This window comes from Ailuropoda melanoleuca, chromosome 3 (assembly GCF_002007445.2).
Source record: "Ailuropoda melanoleuca isolate Jingjing chromosome 3, ASM200744v2, whole genome shotgun sequence".
In the NCBI taxonomy this organism is placed as follows: domain Eukaryota; kingdom Metazoa; phylum Chordata; class Mammalia; order Carnivora; family Ursidae; genus Ailuropoda; species Ailuropoda melanoleuca.
Window position 1 is genome coordinate 34,925,010 of NC_048220.1, and position 23,297 is coordinate 34,948,306.

The following is a 23,297-nucleotide window of genomic DNA, read 5'->3' on the forward strand; positions in this document are numbered from 1 at the left end:
TTTGAGTTTGAGAAGTTCTTTGTAGATCTTGGATACCAGTCCTTTATCTGTAGTGTCCTTTGCAAATATATGGGAGAGAGCAAATCTTAAGCATGTTCCAAGCCCAGTGCAGAGCCCAACTCCTGGCTCCGTTTCAGGATGCTGAGATATGACCTGAGCCAAAATCAAGAGTTGGATGCTTAACCAGGTCTGTCAGCTCTCTAGTGGTCTCTTGTTTTTGTTTTTTTGTTTTTGTTTTTGTTTTAAAGATACATTTATTCAGGTCATGATCAAACTGTTAGCAGTCAACAGCATGGGTGCAAAAAACAACAACAACACTGCATTAAAACCCTTTGTTGGAATGCTTTACACTTTCCACAGAACAAAAACTAAAATAACCTGTTATATAGTTAGACACAAAGACAGTCCTCGAGTTTTTTGCCCAGACACGTGAGTATTGTCTAAAACGTCCTCTTTGTAGCAGCTAGGCCCTGCCACCACTGTGCTTAGCTGAGTTCACCAATCTGTTGTAACGTGTAGCTTCCCTGTCACTTCTCTGGCTCTCCTCTTCTGCTAAATTTTGTTTCCTGGCAGTGATTCAAACGTTCTGCTACTGCCATGGATACTGATGCTGCTGCTGGAACCACCATAGCCACCTTGGTTTTGTGGTTTGGCGAAGTATTGGCCTCCACCACCATAGGGGCCAGAGCTTCTGCCTCCAAAATTTCCTCCTTTCATGGGTCCAAAATTTGAGGATTTATTGTTGTAATTGCCAAAATCGTTATAGCTTCTGTCACCTCCAGAATTGCTTCCATCATTACACATCTGTTATAGCCATCCCCACTGCCACCATATCCACCGCCTTGACTGCCCCCAAAGCCCCCTCACTGACTGAAGTTTCCTTCATGACCAAAGTTGTCATTCCCACCAAAACTACCTCCATAACCACAACCAAAGTTTCCAGAACCGCTTTGACCTCTTTGGCTGAATGAAGCATTAGCCATCTCTTGCTTAGATAGAGCTTTCCTTACTTCACAGTTGTGGCCATTCACAGTATGGTATTTTTGAATGACAGTCTTGTCTACAGAGTCATGGTCATCAAATGCTATAAAAGCAAAACCTCTCTTTTTGCCACTGCCTTGGTCAGTCATGATCTCAATCACTTCAGTTTTCCCATACTGTTCAAAATAATCTCTTAGATGATGTTCTTCAGCGTCTTCTTTAATGGCACCAAGAAAAATCTTTTTCACAGTTAAGTGGGCACCAGGTCTTTGAGAATCTTCTCTTGAGACAGCCCTCTTTGGTTCCACAACTCTTCTATCCACCTTGTGTGGCCTTGCATTCATGGCTGCATCCACCTCCTCCTCAAACCCAAGCCTCTGGAGCGCCTGGTGTTTGGAGCTCTCGTTACCACACAGTCTGTAAGCATTCCCCGTTGCTCAGAATGGCTCCTCAGACTCTCATCGGTTGTTTCAAAGCTCAAACCTCTGATGAAGAGCTTCCGCAGCTGTTCAGGCTTTTCAGGAGACTGACTTAGACATGACGTCAGTGGGAGGGGAGATTTTAACGATGCTTACTCCGTGGAGTCCATGGGCAGAAAAGCTTTCTTTCTTTTTTTTTTAAAAAGACTTTATTCAATCATTTGAGGGGGTGGAGGGGCAGGGGGAGAGAGAGAGAAGCAGACTCCCCACTGAGCAGGGAGCCCGCTGCGATGCTCCGTCCCAGGATCCTGAGATCACTACCCGAGCCAAAGGCAAATGCCCAACCGACTGAGCCACCCAGGCACCTGCTATTGAAAATCTGTCTGAAGTTTTTGCAAGGTCTCTTTACTCTGCCAGCTTCAGTTTCCTTAGATATATGTGTTATAGTTAACTTCTACTGAGTAGCTTACATTTTAATCCTCTTAATAATATCTTTTGGTGGAAAAAATGTTCTTAATTTTGAGTCCAATTTAGCAATCTTCTCCTTTAATGTTAGTCTTTCTTGTATCATATTTAAGAAAATTTTCCCACCCCAAGATTGTGAGGATATTTTATGTAATCCTAGAAGCTCTGCAATCCATTGCAATTAATTTTTGTGGCTGATGTAAGTAGGTTGCAAAATTCAGTTTTTTTAACATGGATTTGTGGATAGTCAACCCATTTTCATTTATTGAAATTACCATTTTTCCTTATCACCCTGCAATGCTATTCTTGTCAGAAACCAGTTGGTCATATAATTGTGGGTAAGTTTCTGTATCCTATTCTTTTTTTCTATCCTTGTTCATATACCATATGGGATATCTTTTCCCATTTTGAAAAGATTTTTATTTATTTATTTATTTATTTATTTATTTGAGAAAGAGTGAGAGAGATCGAGCTCATGAGCAAGGGGTGGGGAGGGTAGGGGCAGAGGGAGAGGGAGCCCAAAGTGGGGCTCAACCCCAAGACCCTGGGATCATGACCTGAGCCAGCTGAAGGCAGACACTTAACTGATTGAGCAACCCAGGCACCCTGTTTTTTCCCCAGTTTTATTGAGAAATAATTGACATATGTCACTGTATAAGTTTAAGGCACACAGCATGATGGCTTGATTTACGTACACTGTAAATATATTTACAATAATAATTGTAATTGAAATAATTACCACAATAGATTCTGTTAGCAACTATTTTCTCATATAGATACAAGAAAAAGAAAGAAGAAAAGAATAAAGGAGAAAAAATGTTCTCCTTGCAATGAGAACTCTCAGGATCGATTCTAACACCTTTCTTCTATAACTGGAAGTTTGTGCCTTTTGACCATCTTTCTCCGATTCCCCCTATCCACCTTCCCTGCCTGTGGTAACCACAAGTCTGATCTTTTTTTCTATGAGCTTGTGTTCTTGTTTTTCAGTTTGTTTGTTTGTTGGTTGGTTGGTTGCACATGTGAGTGACATCGTATGATATTTGTCCCGTGTCTGATGGATTTCACTTGGCGTAATGCCTTCACGGTCCATTCATATTGTTGCAAATGGTACGATTTCCTCATTTTCTATGGCTGAGTATATATATATATATGTGTGTATATACACACACACACACACACACACACATATATACCACATCTTTATCTGTTCATCCTTTAGTGGACACTTAGGTTGTTTCTGTGTCTTAGCTATTATAGATACGCTGCTGTGAACATGAGGGTGCAAATATCTTTCCAAGTTAGTGTTTTCATTGTCTTTGGATAAATACCCAGAAGTGGAATTGCTGGATCATATGGTAACTCTATTTTTAATTTTTTGAAGATCCTCCATACTATTTTCCATGGTGGCTGCACCAATTTACCATCCCACCAACAGTGCCCAAGGGTTCCCTTTTCTGCACATCCCTGCCAGCATTTAGTATCTCTTGGTTTTTTTGTTGATGGCCCTTACACTAGGCATGAGGTGATATAGCATTGTGGTTTTCATTTGCATTTCCCTAATGATTAGTGACGTTGAGCATCTCTTCACAGACATTTGCAGAAATGTCTATTCACAAAGAAATGTCTTTGCTCATTTTTTAACTGGGTTATCTGGGTTTTTTGCTATTGACTTGCATGAATTCTTTGCACATTTTGGATATTAACCCTTTATTAGATACATGGTTTGTAAAGATTTCTAATATTATAAATATTTGTTAAAAGAAGAATTATCTTTTCGCTGTGGAGAAGCTTTTTAGTTTGATGTAGTCCCATTTATTTATTTTTTTATTTTGTTGTTTGTGCCTTAGGTGTCATGTCCAAAACTCATTACAAAGAACCATGTCAAGGAACTATGTTCCTATGTTTTGTTCTAGGAGTTTCATGGCTTCAATCTCACATTTAAGTCTTTAATCTCTTTTGAGTTAATTTTTGTGAGTGGTCTAAGATCCAGTGGGCCCAGTTTCATTCTTTACCTGTGAATATTCAATTATTCCAGCACTGTTTTTTGAAAGGACTGCATACTGAACTTTTTATGTAATGGGGTTTTCTATATAACACCTATTTGGCCCTCACAGATGCACTAACTTTGTTTACTGTTATGCACAGTATATGCAGGCTTCCCCTGTATGATTCTTGTCTTTCCTATTGGATGATGTTTCTTCACTTTGTAGAGGCCCATCCTGTGGCTTTGGAAAATCCACCCTGACCTGTCTATTGGACCACTTTGGTCTCATTGAAATAGGTCTTTAATGCTGCTAAGACTCTAACTGGAGTTGAAATAGTCTTCTCTTTCTTGGGCTTGCTTTTTTGGTAGTCAAAGAATGTTGACAATAGTGGAGATGAGCACTTGCAATTTAAGTGTCAATGAAGTACTGAGATTCGAAGTTCCTCATGATTCCGGTAACATCATCATCACAAGCACCTCATAGTTAACCTTAGGGAATGTAAATACTATTTTATTATCAACACAGCTTTAAGGCAAAGTAAATGGCAGGTGGCAACATGCCTTTCCAAGATTTCCAATTGTTCTCTGGAATAACTATGTTCCCTCATAGGACTAGGAAGAACAGTCATCTGTTCCAACTTTAACTCTTGTGTTTAAATCTCACCTATTAGTGGGCTTCTATCTAGTCAATGCTTAAATCCTTCAGGTGATAGATCAGGATCAGCAGTTGCTTATACTGGTGCTGAAACCTCTCTTGGAATTTCGGTTAATTTATCTTAATCCTTGACTTCAGAATAATTCTACTTTATTATCTCCATGATCCTCCTTCAAATGTTTGTTAATAACATCTATAGTCCACTTTAAATTTTCTTTCTGCCAAATAATCCAGTCCATCAACTACTTCTCATTTGATGGTGCTTCAAGTTTTCCTTCCTCAGCATGTTTGCATTTTGTCTTTGTGCTTTCGAAAAAGAACTACCCGGAAGGCTACTCCAGGACCGTCTGACCACCGCAGTGGCCTGAGGTCTGCTAGCTCCCCAGCACCTTTCCACTCCTGCTCACTCAGTGCACAGAACTCTAGTAATTAGGTCTAAAATCTCGTTAATTATCTTCTGACTCAAAGCTGCACTTTCACTTCATCACACAAAATGTAAGTACTTCTTTCCCCATCTCATAGGATGCTGCTAAGTTTCTTTTCTTGTGTCTGTTCTTTTGTTGGCACTCAGTCTATCACTTCATTGGGGTAAGCCAGGTGGGGAAGTACCTCAATCTCACTGCTTTCAGAGCACATTGAAATTTTATAACCGATGTAGTTTTTCATTCAAGAAATACATGTATAGACTTATTATATGTTAGGTGTTGGCAGAAGGGATATGTAGGTTGGAAAGTGAACAAACTGTGAGGAGTTGGAGACAAAGAACATCTGTTTCAAGAAGTTTTGCTCTGAAGAGAGTGAGAAATAAGAGTCTTTGCTGGAGGTGGACATGGGATTTAAAGGAGTTTTAAGGTGCAAAGTGATGTACTTCAAATAAAGATTTGTGAAGACAACTGTCAGGCCCATTCTAAATACTTTTTTTTTTTTTTTTTTTTTTGCAGGCTCAAAATTCCGAGTTCCTTTAGTCATTCACCAGAGTGGCAAGAAAATAATGTCATAGACCCTCCTTAGAGCTTTCCAGAGTTTAACACATAAAAGACAGGTATCCACTGTTGGGGTAATAAAGGAAGAAAACACCTTGAGAAAATGTATTTTTGTCCTGCTAAGAAATAGCAAAAGCAACTGTGGAGCTCAAGAGGGAAATTTCTTCTAGCATTAGGGATCCTAGTAGTGGATTTCCAAATAACAGTTACTAAAGAAGCACGTTTCAGTATTGTGTGGAGATGGTCTTCTCTGGCGTGGCTGCACTTGAGGATCCATAGGAAGAATGATGAGACTCTGCTAGGCAGATGGAGTTACTCCTTTATCTCTGCAAGCCCTGCACTTATGCATGCTTCTATTATAGAATGTTAAACTGGGAATTCTAATTTTTTCACTTTTTTTATTTCTCTCTTCTACTCAACTACTAGAGGTCATGACCTTTTGTTTTTCATCTCCGGAGTCAAGCACAACTGGTCAATATAAAGGTACCTGATAACCACTAAATTTTACTTCTGAACCAGTATTACACTATATGTTAACTATCTAGAATTTAAATAAAGAAACAACAACAAAAAAAGGTACCCGATAAAATGGGAAAAATCCATTCACCCTAAGCATTTGAGAGCACAGTATACTTTAATAAATTTACAAAGAAATGGCGGAAGAGATAACATCACATACCAGACAACAAGATACTGAAAAAACCACACCTTAGAATCTTTAGCAACGTTTGCCTTTAGAGCCGCTTTTATGCAGTCTTTCTTGTTCAGTTCACCCCCAAGCTGAAGCCAAGCCCGCAAATATTTGGTTGCTCCTTTTCCTTCTTCTTCTTTTCTACCCCTTCCACTTAAGAATAAAACAACCAGTTTCTTTCCTTATCTAAAACAGAGCCAAGTGACATGTAGGTCCTCGATACCACACCCAGATCATTTTTTTCAGGGTCTTTTCCCAATAAAGACGGAAGTTTCCCCAAGATAAATCCTGGTGCCACCTGTTAAGTTAATAACATTTCCAGCACATTACATAATAATTGAAAGCCCAGCCTTTGAAGAACAACATAATTTCAGATCTACCTGTGTGACTCTCAGCAAAATTTCACATTTATGACCCTCCGTTTTTAGTCTTTTCTCTAAAATCCCTGGTGCTGATGAGTTTTGGAATTCAGATGTTTTCTCAATTTTAGAAAAGTCATTTGATGCTCATACTGTTTATTACAGAAAACTCCATGGTGTCTAGGGTAGTACTGTCTGGTCAAACACAGTAGTGATTCTGCAGCAAAACAAAAAATATAAAGAAAATAAATAGCCTTAAGTCATCTCTTGATAGGCTTTGCTATCAAATGAGTTACAAAATAAACCAGACAAAACCTCCAGTTCTCAGAAGTCTGTAGGGTTTGGAATGATGAATTAGGGATTGTGGTCTTATATCTACTTCATGGGCTTGTCACAAGGCATAAAGAGGATGACACTAAAGGCTTAATACATGGTTATTACTACTTCAGCCAGCTCGTGTTAAACTTAGGATCAACTTCCTGCCATTTCTTTTCCCTCTTATTGGTAAAATCTTTCCATATTGTGTACTTAATTTATAGAAAGCTTCCAAACTGCTTTTATATTAAGTTGTTTTTTTGTTTTTTTTTTTAAGCAGTAAGCCTTCAGTGTTGCAGACCACCTCCATTAGACCCAGCACGGTTGTGAACACCTCCCATTCTTGCTTCCCTATTGACAGAGTCCTAAGTCTCACTTTCCAGCAGCTTTGCCTTCTCCCAGACTGGCACTGGTTCCTTTCCAGGAATTATTAACTAAGAGTTCAAGCAGGGGAGAAGGAAGCCTTCCAGTTGGCAAATGTAAATGTTTACTGAAAGAATATAAAATATTTTTATGACATATGAGAACAAAGAAAAATTTTTATAGCCAAAGGTAGAAGCTTGTATTTGGGCACAGAAGATCAATATGCAACCGACCACATTTCAAATAAGGAAGTACAGGATGAGTATGGAACAAACAGAGCAAGAGGAAGAGGATGTCAAGAAAGTTAAAATAAATGGAACAGGTTTTGATTTCTGGCCCTACTGTTCTTTTTAAAAAAATTTTTTAAAGAGATTTTATTCCTTTGAGAGAGAGAGTGAGAGAGAGCAAGAGCAGGGGGAAGAGGGAGAAACATACTCTCCTCTGAGCAGGGAGCCCGATGCTGAGTTCTATCCCAGGACTCTGGGATCATGACCCTCACTGAAGGTAGACGCTTAATTTACAACCGAGCCACCCAGGTGCCCCTGGCCCTACTGCTCTTAAACTAACTTCTCACATTTTATTAGTGAATTCATTCTTGCTGGTTTTAATGATCCTTTGTTAGTCTTTCTCACATCTCTAGATACATAGTATATGTCACCAGACTCTACCTGCTTTCATTCTACCATGGGGCATTTCCACTGAGGCCTTGAAATCTTTTCAGACATACTTTATAAAACAAATCTGATTATCTCTTCTGTCAATCCTTCTTTTTCAGACTTCTCCCATTTTCTTGAGAGCATCGTCATTATTTTGGATCTTAGGCCTAAAGGCATCTTTTGTGGCTACTTTTCTGTGGCCCTAGATCTAACCAACCACCAGTTTTCCTAGTTCATCTTTTAATCTACATCCTGTTTCTATTCCTCTTCCACCACTCTGTCCCATGCCCAGATCATTTCCCTGTGTTCTTTCAGATGGGCTCTCCTATGTGCTACAGTGTGCATCAAATGGTCAAAGGAGCAGAGGACCTGGATTTATGAGTTGGTTTGACCACTCACCAATAGTGTATTCTCTGTCCCCTCTCTGTACCTCACCACTTACCTTTGTTCCCTGACAGTCACCAAGTCATGTTGAGCCTACTTTCAACATACGGACTCTGTTCTCTTTCTGATGTAGTGTCTCTCTATTTCCCTAATTCAGACCATTATTTACTCTTTGAAACAGTTTCCTAACTGCTCTCACTACATCTTACTATCCTTTAGGCAAACTTTCGAGTTTTGGATAGTTTTAGATTTATTGAAATGTTGAAAAGATATTACAGAGAGTCCATGTATACCCCTCATCCAGTTTTCCCTACTCTTAACATTTTACATTATCTTGGTACATTTATCATGACTAAGGAAGCAACACTGACACATTACTATTAACTAAACCTCAGACTTGATTCCGATTTCACTGTTTTTTCCATCAATGTCCTTTTCCTGTCCCAGAATCTAATCCAGGATACTATATTGAATTTACTAGTCATGCTTCCTTAGTCTCGTCTGGTCTGTGACACTTTCTCATTTGTTCCTTGTTAATATACCCTGCTTATTCCTGGACAAGTTTTGTGGAGCACTAGCCATTTTTAGAATATCCCCTCGGTTTGGGTTTGTTCAATATTTTTCTCATGGTTAGACTGGAGCTGAGGATTTTGGATGGGGAGAGCATCACAAAAATAAGACACCCTTCTCACCATATACCATGGGTGTGTGCTATTCATATGACTTGCCATGATGGTGTTAAACTCGGTTACTTGGTTCAAGTAGTACTTGCTAGTTTCCTCAACTGCAGAGTTATCTTTTATCCCTTTTCACAGTCTATTATTTAGCACAAAGTCAGTAAATGTGGCCCACATAGGGGAGAAGGGAAGTTAAGCTCCATCTCCTCGAGAGTGGAGAATCTATATAAATTATTTTGAATTCTTCTCTAAGGAAGAATTGTCTCTTCTCTTGTTGTATTTATTCATGTATCCAATAATTTATTTATATCAATATAGAAGGACAAAGTTTCATGGATATTTATTGTTGGTTTTGGTTATAATTCAGTACTACATTGTGTATTTTTTTAGTGAAATTGTTCCAGTTTCTGCCAGGGGGAGTGCTTTCCGCTCCTGTAGCCTTGCAGCATGCTCTGATTCTTTTGTTTTCTGCTCAGTTCCTTAGTTTCAGGCACTGTAAGATATTTGGCGAGCCATCTTGTATTTTGCCTGCCTCAGCCCTAGAATCAGCCATTTCTCTCCTGCCAGCTTTTTAATCCTCTGATCTGTTCTTCACTCGGAAGCAGAATGATCATGTAACTCTCTTAAACATTTTCACTGACCCCTTTTGTAGTTACAATAAAATGCATAATTGCTCGTTTGTAATTTGTCCCTCGCCTAGGAACCAACTTACCTTCATTTAGTGTAGATTTCATTTCTTCTGGGAAGCCATCTTCCACTCATCCCAACTCCCCAGACATGGGTTTAAAATCTTTTCTATGCATTTCCTTAGTGCTCTGTCCACCTGGTAGTAGGCTCTGAATAAACTACACTGAATGAATAATATTATGATCTTTACAATGGCAACTAACCAGCGTCCTCATTTGAAAAATGGGTATTTGAAATCCTTACAGATTAATAGTTTGAATGCAGTGAGGTAGGTTTGTGAAAATTCTATGTGAATTTTAATCAACTCCCAGATATAAGTTATGCTAGCAAATAGAAGTGAGGAATGAAATAAGTTTCATTACTTTTAAGGCAGTGGTTCTTGAAGAATTGACCCCTTTATCATTATGTACTACTCTTCTTTATTTCTTATGACTTTCCTTTGAAGTCAGTTCTTTCTGAAATTAATATAGCTGCTTTGATTACTGTTAACATGGTATATTTTTCTCCATCCATTTACTTTTAATCTGTGTCTTTGTATTTAAGGAGGGTGTTTGGTTTTTGTTGTTGTTGTTGTTTTTTTGTTTTGTAGAAAATATACAGCTGGGTCATGGTTTTTTTTTTTATCCACTATGACAATCTCTTATCTTTTTGTGTATATATATATATATATGTGCATATGTGTATGTATTTTTGAGAGACAGAAAGAACAAGCACGAGCAGGGGGAGGGGAGGGGGGGAGAGCAAGTGGACTCCACGCTGAGCATGGAGCCCAACTTGGGGCTTGTTGCGGGGCTCGATTCCATGACCCTGAGATCATGACCTGAGGCAAAATCAAGAATCATACGCTTAACCAATCGAGACACTCAGGCACCCTGACAATCTTTTGTCTTTTAATTGGTGCATTTAGACCACTGACATTCAAAGTAATTATTGATATAGTTGGGTTAATATCTACCATGTTCAGTGCTGTTTTTTGGTTTTTTGGCTGTGTTCTTTGTTCTTATTTTTGTCTTCTACTCTTTCCTGCTTTTGGGGATTTTAACTGAACATTTTGTATGATTCTGTTTTCTCTCATTTCTTAGCATATCAGTTATACTTTTAAACTTTTTTTAGTGGTTGTCTTAGAGTTTGCAATATACATTTAAGATTTGGTCCGTTTTCAAATAGCACTATACCACTTCATGGGTAGTGTGAGTACTTTATAATAACAAAATAATCCCAACTCTTCCCTCCTGTTCCTTGTGTCATTACTGTCATTCATTCCACTCATATATAAGCATACATAAATACATGTATAATATATACATATACATATATATGCATGATCAAATACTTGGTTGCTATTATTATTTTGAACTGTTAGATAATTAAGAATAAAAATAATGTAAGTTTTTATTTTACCCTCACCTGTTCCTTCCTCGATACTCTTCCTTACTTTATGTAGATCCAAGTTATTTTCCTTCTCTCTGAAGTACTATTTGAAAACACTTTTTACAAGGCAGGTATACTGGCAACAAATTTTCTCAATTTTTATCTAAAAAAGTCTTTATTTTTCTTTCACTCATTAAGGATATTTCACAAAGTACAGGATTTTAGTTGGTGGAATTTTTCTCCCAACACTTTAATTATTGTGTTCCACTCTCTTCTTGCTTGCATGGTTTCTGAGAAGTCAGATGTAATTTTTATCTTTGTTTCTCTATAGGTAAGGTGGTATTTTTCCTCTGGCTTCTTTCAAGATGTTTTTCTTTATCTTTGATTTTCTTTCTTTCTTTAAAATGTTATGCATGGGTGAAGGGGTTTTTTGGCATTCATCCTACACAGTGTCCTCTGAGCTTTCTGGATCCATGGTTTGGTGTCTGAAATTAATTTGGGGATGTTCTCAGTCATTGTTTCAAATATTTCTTCTGTTCCTTTTCTTTCTTCTCCTTCTGGTATTCCCATTAAATGCATGTTATACCTTTTGTAGTTGTCCCAAAGTCCTTGGATATTCTATGTTATTTTTCAGTCTTTGTTCTCTTTCTTTTCAGTTTTCAGGGATTATATTACTATATCAGTTAGTTTAGAGTGTCCGTCCTAAGCCATGCACAATCTACTTATAAGCCTATTGAAAGCATTCTTCATTTTTGTTATAGTGGGTTTTTTTTTTTATCTCTAGTATTTCTTTTTGGTTCTTCCTTAGGAGTTCCATCTTTCTGCTTATATTGCCCTTCTGGCATGCTGTCTACTTTATCTATTAGAGCTCTGAGCATATTAGTCATACTTGTTTTAAATTCCTGGTCTTATAATTCCAACATCACTTCCATGTCTGGTTCTGATGCTTTCTCCATCTCTTCCCATTGTGTTTTTTGCCTTTGGATGCCTTGTTTTTTTTGTTCTTTTTTTTTTTTTTTATACCTGGATATGGTGTACTAGGTAAAAGGGACTGTTATAAGGTGGCCTTTAGTAATGTGGTGGTGAGGAGTCAGGGAGGGAAAGTGTTCTACGCCTTATGATTAGGTCTCAGTCCTAGTGAGCCAACACCTCTGGACCGTGAACTTCACAAATGTTTCTCAGTTTTTGTTCTCCCCACTTAGATGGGACAGGATGGCTAAATGGCCTGTAGCTGGGTATTTCTCTTCCCCACATCAGTTAGGCTCTGATAATACCCCGGTTGGTAGGCTGTAGTTAAAAAGTTTCCCCTAAGGGCATTCCTTGTTAAAAAGAACAGAATGCTCTGGCACATTTTAAAATGGTGCCTTTTCCCCTTTCCTCTGCTGGAAGCCCAAAGGATTTTTCTGTATATACTGTAGGAATCCTGTCAAGCCCCTGGAGATAAATCTTACAATATTGTGGAGTCTTCTGGAGTTTTTAACTCTCAGACTTGTCCACACAAAGCTTCCAGCAATTCATCAATTACAGTTCCGGGTTTCCTACCCCAGTACTGGGGTGCCATAGCAATTTCCACTGATGAGCCTCTGCTCTGGTAGTGCATGATTGCCTGTAATTGCCTGGCTGTCTGTCCAGTTTTGCAGCAGCAGTTTGACAGATCCAAGAAGAATTGTTGATTTTTCAGTCTGTTCAGCTTTTTAGTTGTTGGGACAGAATGGCAACTTGCAGGCTTCTAACACTGGAACCCGAATCAGCTCTGTACCTTCTAAATACTTTCTGCTATTGTTGATGATAATGTCTTGGAAGTCTTGGATTTGGCATCCATGCTAAGAAATGCAGAGGATTGGATATTAATGCAGCCTGTGTTCCGTAGAAAGTCTCCCTGTTTATCACACTTCTGGCATTACAAATCTTGGAGTTCTCCCTCTATACTGCTAAATATTTAGGGATGCTGTAAAAATCTCTGAGAATTAGAGGCTTTCAAGGCTTCCAGGTTTATTGGTCAGTTTGATTACTCTGCCATCACTCCATGTACAACCCCTCCCCCAGATACACACACACACACACACACACACACACACACACACCCCCAAATCCATTGTAATAGTTTCCACATCTTCTCCAGCATTTGAGATAGTTTCTTTTAGCTGGCTTATCATCTGAGAAGTAGATCAAAACTGGAAACGATAAGCCCTCCCTTCCCTTTTTTAACTTTGTAATTCCTTATCTTCCTCTAGCAGGGTGCCTAGCACAAAGATATTCACTAACGTATTGTCTGTTGCTTTGCTTTGTTTTGTTTTCAGGACAAACTGTAGCGCCATCTCTGAACTGGCCAGAAGAGGGCACTGGTGACCATTTTTAAGATGATTCGTCTCAAATTTCACAAACCCCATGGTTTCCTGTAGTTTTTCCTTTTATTCTGCCCTGGCAGAAATAAAATGTACAGGGACACCTGGGTGGCTCAGTCGGTTAAGCGTCTGTCTTCGGCTCAGGTCATGATCCTAGGGTCCTGGGATTGAGTTCCATGTTGGGCTCCTTGCTCAGCAGGGACCCTGCTTCTCCTTCTGCCTGTCACTTCCCCTGCTTATGCATTCGTGCTCTCTCTCTGGCAAATAGATAAGTAAAATCTTTAAAAAAAGAGAGAGAGAGAGAAGAAAAAAGAAATAAAATGTACAGTTATGGGACTTCTAGAGCAGAGTAAAGTATCTCACATAATCTAATTCAGCTGGTCAACCTGAAAGTCCCAGCTCTCAGGATCTGTCAAAGTGTCATTCTTTAAATAAAGTATTGGTGAGACAGTGCGAGCTATTTTAAATATTTCAAAAGAGAAATATTTTAAGTATTTAAATTGGTGTTGAACATGAGGGAGATTTGCTTTTGACTTAAATATTATAGTCTCATTTACCTTATAGCCAAAATGTTTTTTAAAAAAAATGGAACCCAGAGAAAAAAATAATTTGTGCATCAACATTTACTGTGCTGAGGAATTCTGCTTGTGATAGAGTCCAAGAAATGGCAGATGAGAAGCTTCACCAATTCTAAAATGGTTTCTTCTTGAATTAAGCTTCAGGTTAAGGAAGCTGTTAGAATCTATGATCATAGAATTGGAAAAGGTATTAAAGATGATGTAATCCATCTTCTCTTCTATTATAAGAACCTTTCTACAGTAAATACAGCCTCAGCCAACCACTGTTTGTTGATTTCGGTACCGAAATACTAAACAGTACATTCTTGTAATTTCTTATTACATTTCAAAAAAAAAAACTCTCAAATTTTGTTCTATATCCTACTCTATTCTTCTTTTGTTAGGATAGCCCTCCAAGTATTTGAATAGCATCTTAAGGTCTCCTTGATTCATCTTATCTCAAGGCTGATGTTACCATATTCGTTAACTGTCTCTCATATGATCCTTTGAAAGCCTTGGACACCCTTTTTAATATGGGTTTGTTGTGGATTAAATATGGCCATGTGGTTTTTGCAGTAACTTCCACCAAAGAGTCTTTTTCCTCTCCCCTCAGATCTGGACTGGACCTATGGCTTTATTGTAATCACAGAATATAGCATAAAAGATGTTGTATATCTGTTGAGGCTAAGACATTAAGACATCTACAGCTGCAATTTTCATTTCTTGGAATGCACCTTCTTGAACTTATAGACAGCCAAGACTTCTTGTGGACAGTCTCTGCTGAGCTCCTAGCCAAAGCCAACCATAAATGCCAGTATTTTGTGTGTCCACCATCCCAGTGCCCCAATAAATATCCATGAAGCAGAGGAATAATGCAGTCATTTCAAGAATCATGAAAAATAATAAACTGGGGTTTACTATTTGCAGTAGTTTGTTATGGAGTAATTTGTTTTGGAGCTTTGCAGTAATTTGTTTTGCTGCCTGAAATAACTGATAGAATTTTGCAAATGGCTTCAAAGTGTTGAATTCAGTTCTAAATAGGTTGCCTGTGAATAATAACCAGTAATAAAATGAGCTTTTTTCTTCTTTGATTTTGGTAGCACATCCATAGATAATTCTAGTAGATTTTTACATCTCGGTTTTCATAACGTGTGGAGTTTAAATGGTTTCTGAGACTTGAACACTTTTTGCTCATGTTGACTTAAAAAGAAAGACCATTGACCTTATGTCTTATTTCTCAGTTCCTTCTTCTGGCAATCAAGTAATGAGGCCTGAATTTTTTTTCTAGATTTGTTGGAATGAGAACGATGATTTTCATTATTGTAATGCCAACTGTAAACCAAGGGACTGAACATATACCATCTAAATTAATCCACACAGCCCTGTATGGTAGGCATTAGTGATCCTTCTTTATAGATGAATAAGCTGAGAGTCAGAAAGGTGAAATGATTTGCTATAGGAATTAAATGAAAGAGATTGGGCTTGATCAAAACTTCTCTGATCCCCGTCAACTGTTCTTTCTATTTCATCATCAATACAAGTGGATGGAGCTAGTAAACTGAGGCATGAATACAGGATAAGATCAGACCTAGGATACCCCAGTTGAAATGAGCAACCTACTACATGAATGGTCCACCAAGATTACTCTTATACTAAGTACTAAGGGTCACTCCTGGGAAAAGGTGTTTATTCAGGGCTGGGGGCAGAGAATTTTGATCATAAGCTTGAAACATCTGGTAGTGCCAGAAAACAGGGCAGTGTGAAAAGAATGTTGGGGACATCACCAAAGGCAAAGAGGCCAGCTTGAAGGGGCTCAAAATTTGGGGCTCAAGTAAAACTTTAGAGTAATGGATCATAATCCATTTAACAAAGTAGGAAACCATGAGTCCATTTTGATATTTAAATGACAAATTGAAAATTTGATTAGGAATGGGATATTTACATCGTTTCAGAGTAACTTCCCACAAAATACTTGTTAATTACAACAGGAAAAAAGTATTCTGGAGAAGTCTGGCAGACTTCGCTTTAATCAAGTGATCGAGATAAACAACATAAATAAGTAAGGGGACAAGCCATGTGCCAACTTAGATGGGATCCACTGGGAACACAGTCTGGCTTCTTCCATAACCTGAACGTAGCCAGGAGGAAATATCAGACAAACCCAACTGAGCAACATTCTACAAAAAAGCTGGCCTGTAATCTTCAAAAATGTCAAGGTCATGAAAGTCAAGGAGAGACTGAGAAGTCTTCCGGACCGAAGATGACTAAAGACCTGACAGCTGAGTGTAATGCGTGATTCTGAATCGGATCCTTCACTGTAAGGGACATTATTCAGACAACTGATGAAATTTGAATTGGATCTAACTCTTAGATGGTAACAATGTATAAACGTTAAATTCCTGATTATGGTCATGTTGGAGAATGTCTTTGTTTGTATGCACTAATATTTGCAGGCGAGAGAGCATCGGGTCATCAGTTTACTCTCAAATGGTTCTGGAAAAAAAAAATTGTACTGTACTCAGATCTTTACTCAGATCTTTTCTGTAAGTCTGAAGTTGTCTCAAATTCAAAACCGTATACCAAAAAAACCTCCCTTATTTGTTTACAGGATACAGTGATTATCTGTTCTCCTCCTGTTCTTTGCAGCAAGCTAAAGAAATATGGAATTCCTTAAAGAGAAGATTGTAAACAGCACTTCCTAAATATTACTCAAAATTAAATACACAAGTACTGTTCATGAAGTTGTTGGTCATGGTGGATGCTGTGTTTGAAGTTATGGTTAAGAGGCTGGAAAACTAAAAGAGATGGAGAGGTGATGATGACGGTGGTGGTGGTAGTGATGTTAATAGTAATATCTAACATATATTGTGTGCCCATTCTGAGGTACTAATTTTTGTAAGCATTTTGCATGCATTAACTTATTACTCCTTTTAACAATCCCATAAGGAACTCATTTTGTTGGCTTTATTTTCTAAGTCGATAAAACTGATGCCTAGAGAGAGAACATAACTTCCTCAACAGAGTAGCTAGGACGGGAATCCAAAAACAGCTAACCCCAGAACCTGTGCTCTTAATCACTAAAGGAAGAATAAGGGCAGTCAAGGAAAAAAAGAGCAGTTGCAACACTAGAAGGATTTGGAGAAGGTGGAGACATTGTTGAGAAAGCATCATCTATAGTGCACGTTTGTACCAGGCTTGCCAGGGGCCCACACACCTTAGTAAAAATGCCACTGCAAACTGTACTGCTGGTCAATAGACTAGAGTCACAGTGTAAACATTTGGAATGGGGGAAATGATTTGTAGTTGAGATGCTGAGTGAGGACCTAAACTTGGCAAAGTGTACCGTGAAGTTTTCATGTTCCTTTCCACGTTGCACCCACATGGTGTACATGCTATTTGTCTTTCACTGGAAAGGTATCAAGCACACACATTTAAGACAAGGCAAGGCTAAGCCTTTTTTTTGTGTTTTGTTTTGTTTTTTCTTTAAGTAGAGCCTGATGCGGGGCTTGAACTCACAAGCCTGAGATCGAGACCTGAGCTGAGATCAAGAGTCAGACACTTAACCCACTGAGCCACCCAGGTGCCCCAAGGCTAAGCCTGATTGATTCAGTTGCTGAAGAGACAGGAACCCCTTTTAGATCAGGCAGTTTATCACTTACATAGACAGCAAAGAGAAGAATAAACCCAAAGTGCCAGCTCCCTGTCCTCTTTGTCCCATACAGCAAAAAGGATGACACCAGCCAAGAAGGGGTTGGATGACTACAGCATGAATTGTGGGGTATCCTCTTACTTGAGTGTCCATTCTAGACTACAGCAAAGAGGTTTTGGTTTTGTATTCTGTAGCTCTTTTCTGAGAGGGGTAGAGTAGGAAGTCTTAGACCTCATAGAACCTGGGAGGAGATGAGGAATGTCTTAAGACAGCTTTCCAGAGGAGATGGAAGGGTGAGTGGGAGATAACCTCACAGTAGCTCCAACAGGCCCCCCACCTCTCAGGTTGGCGTTCCAAGAGAATCGCAGGTGTCCCCAAGACTCATATAAGCTACAGTTTGATCCTTTGCCAGTGGCAAGGTTTCCAGGGTACCATGGTGAAGTCATTCCTCTATAAAGAGCAGTTGAAAGGAAAGACTTTTTTTTTTTTTTTTGGAAGGCAAGATTAAGGACAAGATCATGGTGTGGAGAATGCATGCTGGACATTGAAGAGCTATCTTCTGTGAGGGCTTCACATTTTTACTGAAAGTAAAGTGTAGCAGATGCTCTCTTGGTCCCCTAAAAAGACAGTGACATTAACTATGAATGTGGGAGTGGACCATAGATTGGCAGTATGTGGTCATCTGAGCCCAGAGTCGTCCTGGTCACTAAGAGATCTTTCTGCCTCCCCTTCCACTAATCTGCTTATGAATTCTTATGACCAGATTTTCCTCTGCATAAGAATCCATATTTCTCACTATTGAGCAAGTCTTACCAGATATGCAATGAAAAAATAGAGAAGCAGGACTGCATCAAATGAAAAGCTTCTGTACAGCAAAGGAAACCAACAACAAAAAGAAGAGGCAACCTTCTTTTTTTTTATAATTAATTTTATTTTATTATATTATGTTAATCACCATATAGTACATCCCCTGATTCTGATGTAAAGTTTTGCTTCATTAGTTGCGTATAACACCCAGTGCACCATGCAATACGTGCCCTCCTTACTACCCACCACCAGTCCATCCCCTTCCCCCACCCCCTCCCCTCTGAAGTCCCCAGTTTGTTTCCCATAGTCCATAGTCTCTCATGTTTCATTCCCCCTTCTGATTACCCCCCTTTTCTTTATCCCTTTCTTCCCCTACCGATCATCCTAGTTCTTATGTTCCATAGATGAGAGAAATCATATGATAATTGTCTTTCTCTGCTTGACTTATTTCACTTAGCATTATCTCCTCCAGTGCCGTCCATGTTGCAGCAAATGTTGAGAATTCGTTCTTTCTGATAGCTGAGTAATATTCCATTGTATATATGGACCACAGCTTCTTAATCCAGTCATCTGTTGAAGGGCATCTCGGCTCCTTCCATGATTTGGCTATTGTGGACAATGCAGCTATGAACATTGGGGTGCATATGGCCCTTCTCTTTACTACGTCTGTATCTTTGGGGTAAACACCCAGTAGTGCAATGGCTGGGTCATAGGGTAGTTCAATTTTTAACTTTTTAAGGGACCTCCACACTGTTTTCCAGAGTGGCTGTACCAACTTGCATTCCCACCAACAATGTAGGAGGGATCCCCTTTCTCCACATCCTCTCCAACAATTGTTGTTTCTTGCCTTGTCTATCTTTGCCATTCTAACTGGCGTAAGGTGGTATCTCAGTGTGGTTTTGATTTGAATTTCCCTGATGGCTAATGATTTTGAACATTTTTTCATGTGTCTGTTAGCCATTTGTATGTCTTCATTGGAAAAGTGTCTGTTCATATCTTCTGCCCATTTTATGATTTGTTTATTTGTTTCTCGTGTATTGAGTTTGAGAAGTTCTTTGTAGATCTTGGATACCAGTCCTTTATCTGTGGTGTCCTTTGCAAATATATTCTCCCATTCCGTGGGCTGTCTCTTAGTTTTTTTGACTGTTTCCTTGGCTGTGCAGAAGCTCTTTATCCTGATAAAGTCCCATAAGTTCATTTTATCTTTTATTTCTCTTGCCTTTGGAGATGTGTCGTGAAAAAGGTTGCTCTGGCCGATGTCATAGAAGTTGTTGCCTATGTTCTCCTCTAGAATTTTGATGGATTCCTGTCTCACATTGAGGTCTTTCATCCATTTGGAGTTTATTTTTGTGTATGGTGTGAGAGAGTGGTCAAGTTTCATTCTTTTGCATGTAGCTGTCCAATTTTCCCAGCACCATTTATTGAAGAGACTGTCTTTTTTCCACCGGATGTTTTTTCCTGCTTTATCAAAGATTAGTTGCCCAAAGAGCCGAGGGTCCATTTCTGGGTTCTCTATTCTGTTCCATTGGTCGATGTGTCTGTTTTTGTGCCAGTACCATGCTGTCTTTGTGATCACAGCTTTGTAGTACAGCTCGAAATCCGGCATTGTGATGCCCCCAGCTTTGTTTTTCCTTTTCAACAGTTCCTTGGAGATTCGGGGCCTTTTCTGGTTCCATACAAATTTAAGGACTATTTGTTCCAGTTCTTTGAAAAATGTCCTCGGTATTTTGATCGGGATAGCATTGAAAGTGTAGATTGCTCTGGGTAGTATGGACATTTTAACTATGTTAATTCTTCCAATCCATGAGCATGGAATATTTTTCCATCTTTTTATGTCTTCCTCAATATCTTTCAAAAGTGATCTATAGTTTCTAGCATATAGGTCCTTTACGTCTCTGGTTAAGTTAATTCCAAGGTAACGCATGGTTTTTGGTGTTATTGTAAATGGGATGGATTCCCTAATTTCTCTTTCTTCAGTCTCGTTATTCGTGTATAGAAATGCAACTGATTTCTGGGCATTGATTTTGTATCCTGCCACCTTACTGAATTGTTCTATAACTTCTAATAGTTTGGGAGTGGATTCCTTTGGGTTTTCCATATAGAGTATCATGTCATCTGCAAAGAGAGACAGTTTGACTTCTTCTTTGCCGATTTGGATACCTTTGATCCCTTTTTGTCTTCTGATTGCTGTTGCAAGGACTTCTAGTACTATGTTGAATAATAGTGGCGAGAGTGGGCATCCTTGTCGTGTTCCTGATCTTAAGGGAAAGGCTTCCAGCTTTTCCCCATTGAGAATAATGCTTGCAGTAGGCTTTTCATAGATGGCTTTTATGAGATTGAGAAATGTACCCTCTATTCCTACACTCTGAAGGGTTTTAATCAGGAAAGGATGCTGTATTTTGTCAAATGCTTTTTCTGCATCAATTGAGAGGATCATATGGTTCTTGAGTCTTTTCTTGTTGATATGATGTATCACATTGATTGATTTGCGAGTGTTGAACCATGCTTGCATCCCAGGTATGAATCCCACTTGGTCATGATGGATAATCCTTTTAATGTACTGTTGGATTCTATTAGCAAGGATCTTGTTGAGGATTTTGGCATCCATATTCATTAGAGAAATCGGTCTGTAATTCTCCTTTTTGAGGGGGTCTTTGCCTGGTTTGGGGATCAAGGTAATATTAGCCTCATAGAATGAGTTTGGTAGCTTTCCTTCTGTTTCTATTTTTTGAAATAGCTTTAGGAGAATAGGTATTATTTCTTCTTTGAATGTTTGGTAGAATTCCCCAGGAAAACCGTCTGGGCCTGGAGTTTTATTATTTGGAAGGTTGTTTATCACTGACTCAATTTCTTCATAGTTAATTGGCCTATTTAAGAAATCTATTTCTTCCTGTTTCAGTCTTGGTAGTTTATAGGTTTCCAGGAAGGCCTCCATCTCTTCCAGATTGTTTAGTTTTTTGGCATATAGCTGTTGATAAAAGTTTCTAATAATCCTTGCAATTTCAATGGTGCTGGTCGTGACCTCTCCCTTTTCAGTCATAATTTTAATAATCTCAGTCCTTTCTCTTTGTTTTTGGACAAGTTTTGCCAGTGGTCTATCAATTTTATGGATTCTCTCAAAGAACCAGCTTCTAGTCCTGTTGATCTGCTCTACTGTGGTTCTGGTCTCTAATTCATTGATTTCTGCTCTAATCTTGGTCAACTCCTTCCTTGTCAGTGGGTTAGGCCTGTCCCTCTGTTGCTGTTCCAGTTTCTTGAGGTGAGAATATAGAAACTGCATTTTAGATTTTTCTATTCTTTTGAGTGAGGCTTGGATGGCTATGTATTTCCCCCTTAGGACTGCCTTTGCAGTATCCCATAGGTTTTGGACCGTTGTGTATTCATTCTCGTTGGTCTCCATAAATTGTTTAATTTGTTTTTTGATTTCCTGGTTTATCGAGTCATTCTTGAGCAGGATGGTTCTTAGCCTCCAAGTGTTTGAGTTTCTTCCAGGTTTTTCCTTGTGGTTGAGTTCCAATTTCAGAGCGTTGTGGTCTGAGAATATGCAGGGGATAATTTCAATCTTTTGGTATTGGCTGAGACCTGTTTTGTGTCCCAGAGCATGATCTATTCTTGAGAATGTTCCATGGGCATTTGAATAGAATGAGTATTCTTTGGTTCTGGGGTGTAGTGTTCTATATATATCTATGAGGTCCAACTCGTCGAGTATGGCATTCAAAGCCTTTGATTCTTTGCTTAGTTTTTGCCAGGGTGTTCTGTCTATTTCTGATAGTGGGGTGTTGAGGTCCCCTACTATTACTGTGTTCTTATCTATATGTCTCTTTATTTTGGTTAAGAGTTGGCTTGTGTATCTTGCTGCTCCCCTGTTGGGGGCATATATATTAATAATTGTCATATCCACTTGTTGAATACTTCCTTTAAGAATAATATAGTGCCCTTCTGTATCTCTCTCTATGGCCTCTAGTTTAAAATCCAGTCTATCTGATATGAGAATTGCTACTCCAGCTTTCTTTTGAGGTCCATTTGCGTGGAAGATGGTACTCCATCCCCTTACTCTAAGTCTGAATGCATCTTTGGGTTCAAAATGAGTCTCTTGTAGACAGCAAATGGATGGGTCATGTCTTTTTATCCAATCTGCAACCCTGTGGCGTTTTATGGGAGAGTTTAAGCCATTTAGATTGATAGAGATTATTGACAGATATGATTTTAATGATGCCATTTCTCTTTAAAGTCTTTGTATCGGTTGTGACTTGCTGCTCTGTATCACTCTTGGGGCCTTTTTACCTTTATAGAGCCCCCCTTAATATCTCCTGTAGGGCTGGTTTCGTGGTTACGAAATTGGTTAATGATTGGCGATTTTGGAACGTCTTTATTTCTCCATCAATTCTGAATGACAGCTTTGCTGGATAAAGGATCCTTGGCTGCATGTTTTTCTCTGAAAGAGCTTTAAAAATGCCCCCCCAAGCCTTTCTCTCATTCCAGGTCTCTGTAGACAGGTCTGACGTAATCCTGATACCTTTGCCTTGGTACGTGAGAAATTTCTTTGCCCTGGCCGCTTTCAATACTGTATCCTTGGATCTAATATTTGCGAATTGCACTATGACATGCCGTGGCGTAGGTTTGTCCTGGTTGAGCTTGGATGGGGTCCTCTCTGCCTCTTGGACACGAATGCTTGTTTCCCTTGCTAGATTAGGGAAGTTTTCAGCTACAATTTGTTCAAATATCTCTTCTAGACCTCTGTTTTTCTCCACCCCTTCAGGGATGCCGATGATTCTGACATTGGATCGTTTCATAGAGTCAGTAATCTCCCGTAATCTACATTCGTGGGCGTGGATTTTTTTAAGACCAGCTTCTATTTTCGTTTTTTCTTCTACTAACCCATCCTCCAATTCGCTAACGCGTTCCTCTGCCTCGGTGACCCTGGCCGTCAGAGCCTCTAGTTTTGACTG

At 39.0% G+C, this 23,297-nt stretch overlaps 1 pseudogene; it reads right to left on the reverse strand.

Moving 5' to 3' along the window:
- Positions 1 to 552: 552 nt before the first annotated feature.
- Positions 553 to 13,380, reverse strand: LOC109488434 (annotated as a pseudogene).
- Positions 13,381 to 23,297: the final 9,917 nt, after the last annotated feature.